We start from the raw sequence: 9,446 nt of genomic DNA, 5'->3' as shown, positions 1-9,446 counted from the left end.
CTCCCGACCTCAGATGATCTGCCTGTCTCGTCCTCCCAAAGTACTGCGATTACAGGCATGAGCCCACCATGCCCGGCCTTTAAGGCTTTTTTTTAAGCCACTTAAATTAATTCCCTTAAATACTATAAGTGCACTTATGTATTTAATACATTTGATTTCTTCTTAAGTACTTTTCAGAACCTTCTAAGTACTTTGTTATGAATTTTTATACATCTAATAAATTGAACCTTTATGAAAATGTTATCTTAAAGAGTAACTAACGTTCTGTTTATAGACTTAATATTAAGTTCTCACATAACTTCCAGATTAAAATCTGGCTGACACAACAATGTGAATAGACAACACTACTGAACTGCACACTTGAAAATGGTTAAGATGGTCAATTTTATGTTATGTATATTTTACCACAATTTACAAAAATATCAGATCATAATTGATTACTCAATTCATTTGGAATTGGAACCACAAGGCCCTTCTGTTAGATGATGCCAAATTCTCTTAAACATCTCAGACCCTTAAAATATAAAGTATACCAATATACGTAGATTACTTTTCAATATAATACAGGACCAAGAAAAGAAAATGCAACTATGACTTTGCATTACTTCATCCTTTCTGTACTTAAGGCTAACCCTTCTGGATTTAAAGATTCTGACTATGAAAAACACCGTGCACTCCTGAGAAACTTGGCAGTGCCCACCAAGTACAGAATGCAGCAAATTGCTATTTAGCCAGGAAGGAAGAATTGATTTTTTTTTTTCAAGGGCCTCAGCTGAACCCTAATTATAGTCACTGTGCTGATGGCAGGTACCAGGGCCCCTTCTCCTCCATGCAGGATAGTACTTGCAAAGCCCAGGTTCCCTGGCTCTGGTGACAGAAATCCTAATTCTTCCCCAGGGTGAATCTCAGGCCTCCCTTCTCCTCTTAGCCTCACCAGTGAGTGTGCCATCTCCCTTTACAGCTTCCTTCTCTCCTGAACTCTTCCCCCGCCACCTCCGCTAAGGGCATGACCCATATAGATGTCTTTCCATAGCAGCCGCTGATGCTGCAGCCCTGCCTTCTTGTTGTTATTTTTTTTTTTTTTTTCGTTTTCAGAGTCTTGCTCTGTTGCTCAGGCCGAAGTGCAGTGGCGTGATCTCAGCTCCCTATAACCTCCGCCTCCCCGGTTCAAGTGATTGTCCTGCCCCAGCCTCCTGAATAGCTGGGATTACAGTCATGTGCCACCACACCACAAAAATTTTGTATTTTTGTTAGAGATGGGATTTCACCATGTTGGTCAGGCTGGTCTCAAACTCCCGACCTCAGGATCCGCTGCCTCAGCCTCCCAAAATGGTGGGATTACAGGTGTGAGCCACTGTTCCTGGCCATTGTTAATCTTCTCTTGTAGCATTTCAGAGAAGGAAAAGGCTGCTGTGAGTTGAGGACAGTAGAAAATTTCCAAAAAGGAGAATTTAAAAACTGGCCTTTGTAGGATGTGCCAGCAAGAGATGGGGGAGGTTGTGAGGTGAAGGGAATTCATGTTAGTCTTATGAATAAATTACTAGCCCAGGTGCACTGTTTGCTGTCCCCTGCCTCCTTTTTTCTTTTTGAGATGGACTCTGGGTCTGTCCTCCAGGCTGGAGTGCAGTGGTGCAATATTAGCTCACTGCAAACTCTGCCTCCCGGGTTCAAGAGATTCTCCTGCCTCAGCCTCCCAAGCAGCTGGGATGCCTGCCACCATGCCTGGCTAATTTTCTTTTTTGAGATGGAGTCTTGCTCTGTTGCCCAGGCTGGAGTTCAGTGGCACGATCTTGGCTCACTGCAACCTCTGCCTCCTGGGTTCAAGTAATTCCCCTGCCTCAGCCTCCTGAGTAGCTGGGGTTACAGGCGCCCACCACCACGCCCGGCTATCCACGGGGTTTCACCATATTGGTCAGGCTGGTCTTCAACTCCTGACCTGAGGTGATCTACCTGCCTTGGTCTCCCAAAGTGCTGGAATTACAAGTGTGAGCCACCATGCCCGGCCTCCCCTGCCTTCTAAGCAGGTTGCACCCTTCTGTTGATCGCATCTCATTGGAGCGCCTCCTCTCACCTTGTCTGGTAGGGGCCTGGCAAGGAAGTGTGAACACCAGAAATGGAGCTCTCCTATTCCTGACTCCCTCCTGGAACCAGTAAGTCACCTCCAGGCCCCCAGAGGCACTGGCCTTCCTGTGAATTCAACCAAGCGTGGTGTCCCATAACAAATATGGAGAACGCTGCCAGATGGTGCTTCTCTACGCCAAGTGAGTGGCTCCACAATGACTAGGGGTGGGCGGGTGGTGAGGGGGAAGCGGAGAAATGTCAGATTTCAGCAGTTACCCTCCTGGGACACCTGCTCAGGGGAGGATATTGGAAGAACCCTAACATCCGTCAGTAGGATTATGGGACATTTATGCACATAAACAAACTCAAGTCCCTGGAGGGAGATGTGAGCACTCCCAGCCTTGGCACATCTTAGAACTCAGCTGGTCTTGGAGGGAGCCTGTCTTATCCAGGAGGCTGATGGAACCCACCCCCATGGGGCCAGAGAAAATGTGGGAGAGGATGCCTTTATAAAAGCTCATGTCCTTTTTTTTGAGACAGAGTCTCGCTCTGTCACCCAGGCTGGAGGGCAGTGGTATGATCTCAGCTCACTGCAACCTCTGCCTCCCAGGTTCAAGCTATTCTTGTGCCCCAGCCTTCCGAGTAGCTGGGACTACAAGCACACGCTACCACACCTGGCTAAGTTTTGTATTTTTAGTAGAGACAGGGTCTCTATGTTGCCCAGTGTGATCTTGAACTCCTGGCCTTAAGCGATCCACTCGCCTCTGCCTCCCAAAGTGCTGGGATTACAGGTGTGAGCCACCGTGGTCTGCCTAAAAGCTCAAGTCCTTTAATCGTCATAGTATTCTACAGGGTCATGTTGTTACTATAAACCCATTTTACTGATGAAGCTGAGGCTCAGTGAGGGGGGCACTGGGCTGTCCACGGTCTCAAGATGGTGGAGGAGGATGGTGGAGAAGGGTGGCGCCCCCAGCAGGGTCCAGGGGGTGATTTTCCTGCTGGTCACAGGTTCCCACAGGTAGGAAGCCCCACTAGTCTTGATTGTGCCTGATCCCTCCCCATGCTCTAGGGGGCAGCAGAGTTTTATAATTGGCCGTAAGATTCCCAGTGGAATAGACTAGGGTTCAAGTCCTGCTTTGGCTACTAACAGGGCAGGTGAATGAGGCCAGTCATTTAATCTGGGGGAAGGAGTCTCTGTTTCCTGTGGATGAAATGGAGATAAAGGTTTCTCCTGGGAGAGTGCTTCTTAAGAACATGTTGGAAATAGATGCTCAGTGCTGCAAAGAAAAAGCAGCACTGAGACAGGCTCTTTCAGCAATGCAATTTTTACTTCCCAGCCTGCTGGAAGGGCACTCTCACTAGCCATGTTGCCATGAGAGTACAACGAACAAAGGAAAACACACGAATTTATCCCTTACACATTTGGGGTTGTCCTTACTGATGTGTCTGATCTCTGTTGGCTGGAGCCAGACCTCACAATCTAAACTAAAACCTGACTGGCTAACAACTTAAAACTTTTCTAAACAGGTAAAAGTAATGGAGAGCTGGGACATGCCTGTGAGCACGTCCAGCACAGGTATCTTGGTTAAAGTACAAGGACATACAGTGTACCATGTGCCTGTGAGGATGGCATGTCTAACACAGGATGGGGCTTAACAGAGTTATTAACACACTTACTCTTTTACAATAAAGGAAACTTTAAAAGGGAACTTTTCTACTTCCCACAGGACATCAGTAGCAACAGTAAGATAGTGGCAGACACCCAGACAGCTGCTGGCTTGTGCTGTTCTAAGCACTTTTGTGTTTCTTTTCTCCACACCCCAGGGCTGTTGCAACTCTCATTGCCCTGGTCTTGTAGATGCAGTCACGGAGGCAAAGAGAAGCAAAGCGACTTTCCCGAGTGCACACAGTTAGGAAGTGGCAGAGCCAGGACTTGAACCCAGATCGTCCAGCTGCTCTGGGACTGCCAGTGGAAATGCTTGGCGCTTAGCACGCAGCTGGACCGGCAGCACCCACAGATGGAAGCGTCAGTTCCTGAGATCATAGCAGCATTTATAGGGCTCCCCGGGAGAGAGGTGTGCCCACTGCTGAGGCCCTTGGAACATCTTGCATAAAAGAAAGAAGTTCTTAGCCAGCAGCTCTGCACACTACAAGTTTCTAAGTTATTTATAAAGAGGCTGCTGAAGCCGAGAGACTTCTAACAGGCGGAGGTATGTTCTTGAGACTAAGAATAGTGGCTGAGGCCTGACAGGAGGCGCTTTCTGGTGACATCAGAGCATCCCAGCCTTGCTTCCAGCAGTAGCAGCAGCAGCTTGGAGGGAGTGTGGGTTTTCTCCCGGCTCAGCGACAGCTGCTGGTTCACCCTGGTTCCTCCCAAGAGGGCGGCATTCAGCCTGGGTGCTGAGGCTGGTGTAAGACAGGGATGGGTGACCCCCAACAAGCAGGCTTTAGCTGGAGTTTAGAGGTCTGTAATCTGCCATTTCCCTCTCCCACTGTTTCCTGAAGAGCAGCCATCTGGCCTGACCAGTAGGATGGGGACAAAGAGCAGAGGCCTGCAGGAGAGGGGCTGGGAAGTCCCTGGGCGGCCCCTGTATTTAGATCCCTTTCTCAGCAGTAGGGGGCAGAGTATTTTACCACCCTGCTCACCCAACCTCACCATCACCTGGGGGCTTCTAACAGGTCCTGACCCCAGAGCCCCCACCCCTGCCTGCAGCACCAGAGGCTCCAGGAGAATCTTATGCACATCACAGTTGTAGAACTCTAGAACTCTTTTTTTTTTTTTTTTTTGAGATGGAGTTTACTCTTGTCACCTAGGCTAGAGTGCAGTGGTGCAATCTTGGCTCAGTGCAACCTCCACCTCCTGGATTCAAGTGATTCTCCTGCCTCAGCCTCCTGAGTAGTTGGGATTACAGCTGTGCATCACCACACCCGCTGGTTGTATTTTCAGCAGAGATGGGGTTTTGCCATGTTGGCTGGGCTAGTCGAACTTATAACCTCAGGTGAATCCACACACCTCGGCCTCCCAAAGTGCTGGGATTCCAGGCGTGAGCCACCACACCCGCCTAAAACTCCTGTAATCTACAAGAAGGAGGACTTCAATCCAGAACTTGCCCCAAACCCCAACAGGTGACCATCGGCTTTTTTCTGGGGTGGAAATAAATTCTGAGGATAGAGTACAAAGATTAAATCAAACCAGGAGCCATGAGCTTTCAGTGGAGCTATTAGAGGGATGTGGGGTGGGGGGCGGGTCAGGGAGAAAGGGAAGGGTAACAGTTTAAATAGGATAACTTAAAATGCTGTTTCAAATTCGTATAGCCATTGTGGAAACCAGTGTGTAGGTTCCCCCAAAAATTAAAAATAGAACTATCATAGGATCCAGCATTTCCACTTCTGGGTTTCTACCCAAAGGAAATGAAATCAGTGTCTTGAATGGATATCTACACTTCCATGTTGATTGCAGTATCATTCACAGCAGCCAAGGTAAACAACGTAAGTGTCCATCAACAGATGAATTGATAGAGAAAATGTAAAACACATATATAAGAATATTATTCAGCCTTTAAAAAGAGGGAGATCCTTGGCCGGATGCAGTGGTCATGCCCATAATCCCAGCACTTTGGGAGGCCAAGGCAGGTGGATCACCTGACGTCAGGAGTTTGAGACCAGCCTGGCGAACATGGTGAAACCCCATCTCTACTAAAAATATAAAAGTTAGGCCAGGTGGTGGCTCACACCTGTAATCCCAGCACTTTGGGAGGCCGAGGCAGGGGGATCACAACGTCAGCAGTTCGAGACAAGTCTGGCTAACATGGTGAAACCCCATCTCTACTAAAAATACAAAAATTATCCAGCATGGTGGCAGGTGCCTGTAGTCCCAGCTACTCGGGAGGCTGAGGCAGGAGAATTACTTCAACCCAGGAGGCAGAGGTTGTAGTGAGCCGAGACTGCACCATTGCACTCTAGCCTGGGTGGCAGAGTGAGACTCCATCTCAAAAAAAAAAAAAATAGAAAAGTTAGCTGGGCATGGTGGTAAACACCTGTAGTCCCAGCTACTCGGAAGGCTGAGGCAGGAGAATCGCTTGAACTCAGGAGATGGAGGTGGCAATGAGCCAAGATCGTGCCACTACACTGCAGCCTGGGTAACAGAGTGAGACAAATAAATAAATAAATAAATACAGCAGTGATGCTGCTCTTCCCACCCCTCAGCCTTCATTCACGTAGGGTCTGGGTGTGGCCTGAGCATCATGTGTTGTACGCACTCCCCAGGTGGTTCTAATGCGCTGCCAAGTTCGAGAACTGCTGCTCTGGTTCATTCCGCACCTGGGCTCTCTCCGTACCGCAGCAGACAGAGGGCTCTCATTTCCTGAGTCCTCTAGAGAGAGATTTAATCTCATGTTGTTGCTTCTAAATATATATGCATCTCGAGAAAATTCTATTCTCCTTGACTTCTGAATGTCAAACTGATCCAAAGCCATGGGCCTTTTTTTTTTGTTTGTTTTTTGAGACACAATCTCATTCTGTTGCCCAGGCTGGAGTGTAGTGGCGCAATCTCGGTTCACTGCAACTTCCATCTCCGGGGTTCAAGCGATCCTCCTGCCACAGCCTCCTGAGTAGCTGGGATTACAGGCACCTGCCACTGCACCCAGCTAATTTTTGTATGTTTAGGGAGACGGGGTTTCACCATGTTGGCTAGGCTGGTCTCGAACTCCTGACCTCATGTGATCCACCTGCCTCATCCTGATGCTGACATTACAGGCATGAGCCGCCCCACCCAGCCTCTATTCTCCTTGACTTCTGAATGTCAAGGCTTATTCAAGGCCATGGGCCTTCTGCCTTTGTCCTCCTGGAGAAAATGAAGCTTCAATGTGAGCGGCATGAAGGTATCCCCCGTTCCACCGTGGTCTGTGGACAGAGACAGAGGGAAGGGGAAGTTGGCAGTCATCCCACCTGTCCTCAGTTCCGCCCCTGCACCCCCGACTGAGGTCCTGGGAAGGATGCCTCCTGCAGACGCCCCTGCTCCTGGAACCCTCCCCACTTCCTGCTGACCTACCCACAGGGGACCCTCAGTGCTGAGTTCAGGCCTCTTCATACCCACCTTCCTCCAATCAGAAATGGACAGGCCTTCTCTTCACCCTGTGATATCTGTGGCTGGGCTTGAGCCCCAGGCTTCACAAATCTTCAGACCTGTCTATGCTTCCTCCTTCTGAGGGGCTGGGACCTGCCCCCAGGAAACAGGCACCAAATTGTCCTCCCCATCTTCTGCAACACACAACCTGAGAACAGATGTCCGTGGACTCCCTGCGCCACGCACATCAGCTTGTGCAGGGAGCCTCCTGAGAGGCCATTGTTCCCCACAGAGTCCCAGCCATGCCCAGAAACTGCACCTGGAGCAGCAGGACCTGAGCCAGCCAATGACCAGGGTCACACCTGTGTGATACACAACACCTTCCACTCTATGTGAAATTTGTGTGTCCATTTTACAGGCCCCAGATGAGAACCAAGTATTGGAGGGGTGAAGTCACTTGCCTAAGGCCAAAGGCAGGACTTGAACCCAGATCTGTCTAGGTATCTAGAGCAGAGGCTCTTGGATTTAATGTACAGAGAAGTCATCTCAGTGGTTCTCTCTAAATAGGTTCCAGGAAGCTGCATTTTCTTTCTTTTTTTTGACAGAGTTTTTCTCTCACCCAGGCTGGAGTGCAGTGGCGTGATCTCAGCTCACTGCAACCTCTGCCTTTCAGGTTCAAGTGATTCTCCTGCCTCAGCCTCCCAAGTAGCTGGGATTACAGGTGCCCACCACCATGCCCAGCTAATTTTTGTATTTTTAGTAGAGACGGGGTTTAACCATGTTCGCCAAGCTGGTCTTGAACCCCTGACCTCAGGTAATCTGCCTGATTTGGTCTCCTACAATGCTAGGATTAAAGGTGTGAGCCACTGCGCCTGGCCAGGAACCTGCATTTTCATACCAGAATGCTGGAGAATCTGACTGAGTTCACCCCTGCAGAGTCCACCGTGCCCCTGTCTGCGTCTCAAGACCTGAGCTAGATCCAGCCAGTCATATCCTTGCCAGGTGACCACTCTGAGCTTTTGTTTCTTCCACTGTGAAAGTGAGATGCTCATGCCTGTAATCTCAGCACTTTGCCAAGGCAGGTAGGTCACCTGAGGTCAGGAATTCGAGACCAGCCTGGCCAACATGGTGAAACCCCATCTCTACTAAAAATACAAAAATTAGCCAGGCATGGTGGCACACATCTGCAATCCCAGCTACTCGGGAGGCTGAAGCAGGAGAACTGCTTGAACCTGGGAGGCAGAGGTTGTAGTGAGCTGAGATCCCACCACTGCACTCCAGCCTGGGCAGCAGAGCAAGACTCTGTCACAAAAGAAAAAAGAAAAGAAAACAAAAGGGTAGAACTGGCTAATTCTGAGGGACTTGTCAACCCTGCCTTGAGTTTCCCAACTTCAATAGAAGTTCAACTGTTCAGCTGCTACTCAGAGGGAGGGAGGACTTCTCTCTGGGTTTCCTCCCCAAAAGGGTCCTATGTCAGGTCAACACAATCCTGGTGTAGGACTTTCACTCGTCTCTGCAGGCAGCTGGGACCCAGAAACCCTCAAAGTATCTTTCTCCCCCATCCAATAAGCACGTGGTCTCCTTGGCAGAGGCGAAGCTTCTACTTAAAGGGCAGCTGGGAAGCCTCCCGCCTTTATTCCCATCCCACTCCTTTTCTCCTACATGAAGGTAGGAAGCCGGGCGTAGTTCCCGTGTCTGCTCTCTGCAGCCCTCGGGGAGGGTTTGGAGAGACAGCTGAGAATGGCCAGCTGGGAGGAGCACGCTTGCCTTGTCAGCTGAGAGTGGGTTCTGAGCTCTGCTGAGTCAGCGTGGGCCAGGCACGGCTGGGGGGCCTCAGGTCTCTGGGCCCCACCTCTTACCTCCACCGCCTCCGACCCCAGCTGCCTGCCCCAGCTGGTCAAAATGGTAGGTGGCTGCTACCTACTTTCCTAAGTAAGCCCCAAATTATCAGCTGCGCCAACTGTGAACCCCAACATATATTTATCATCCCTGCCTCCCAGGCACTCAGCCGGGTCTCACTGGTAATTGCAGTCATCCCAGGAGGGAAGCAGGGGAGGGAGGAGACGAGTGGGGCTGGGCTTCCCTGGCTCGGGGGTGCTGGGGTGAATAAGGTGCTGAGATTGGCTCACAGCTCCACAGCCAGCGGCCTTGCCCAGTGGGGCAGCTCATCATTCAGTCCCAGCCCTGCCACTTAGTAGCACACTGGAGGTGTGGGCCTGCCTGGAGGCCAGACAGCCGAAGGGACAGCTGAGTCTAGCTTTTCCTCCCAGTCTGTGCCCCTCTGTGGTCACTGAAGTGGCCCTTCAGGGAGGGATCTCCC

The sequence above is a fragment of the Callithrix jacchus genome, chromosome 9 (genome assembly GCF_049354715.1).
Source record: "Callithrix jacchus isolate 240 chromosome 9, calJac240_pri, whole genome shotgun sequence".
In the NCBI taxonomy this organism is placed as follows: domain Eukaryota; kingdom Metazoa; phylum Chordata; class Mammalia; order Primates; family Cebidae; genus Callithrix; species Callithrix jacchus.
The sequence above is the reverse complement of the archived record's forward strand: the minus strand, read 5'-3'. Positions refer to the sequence as shown.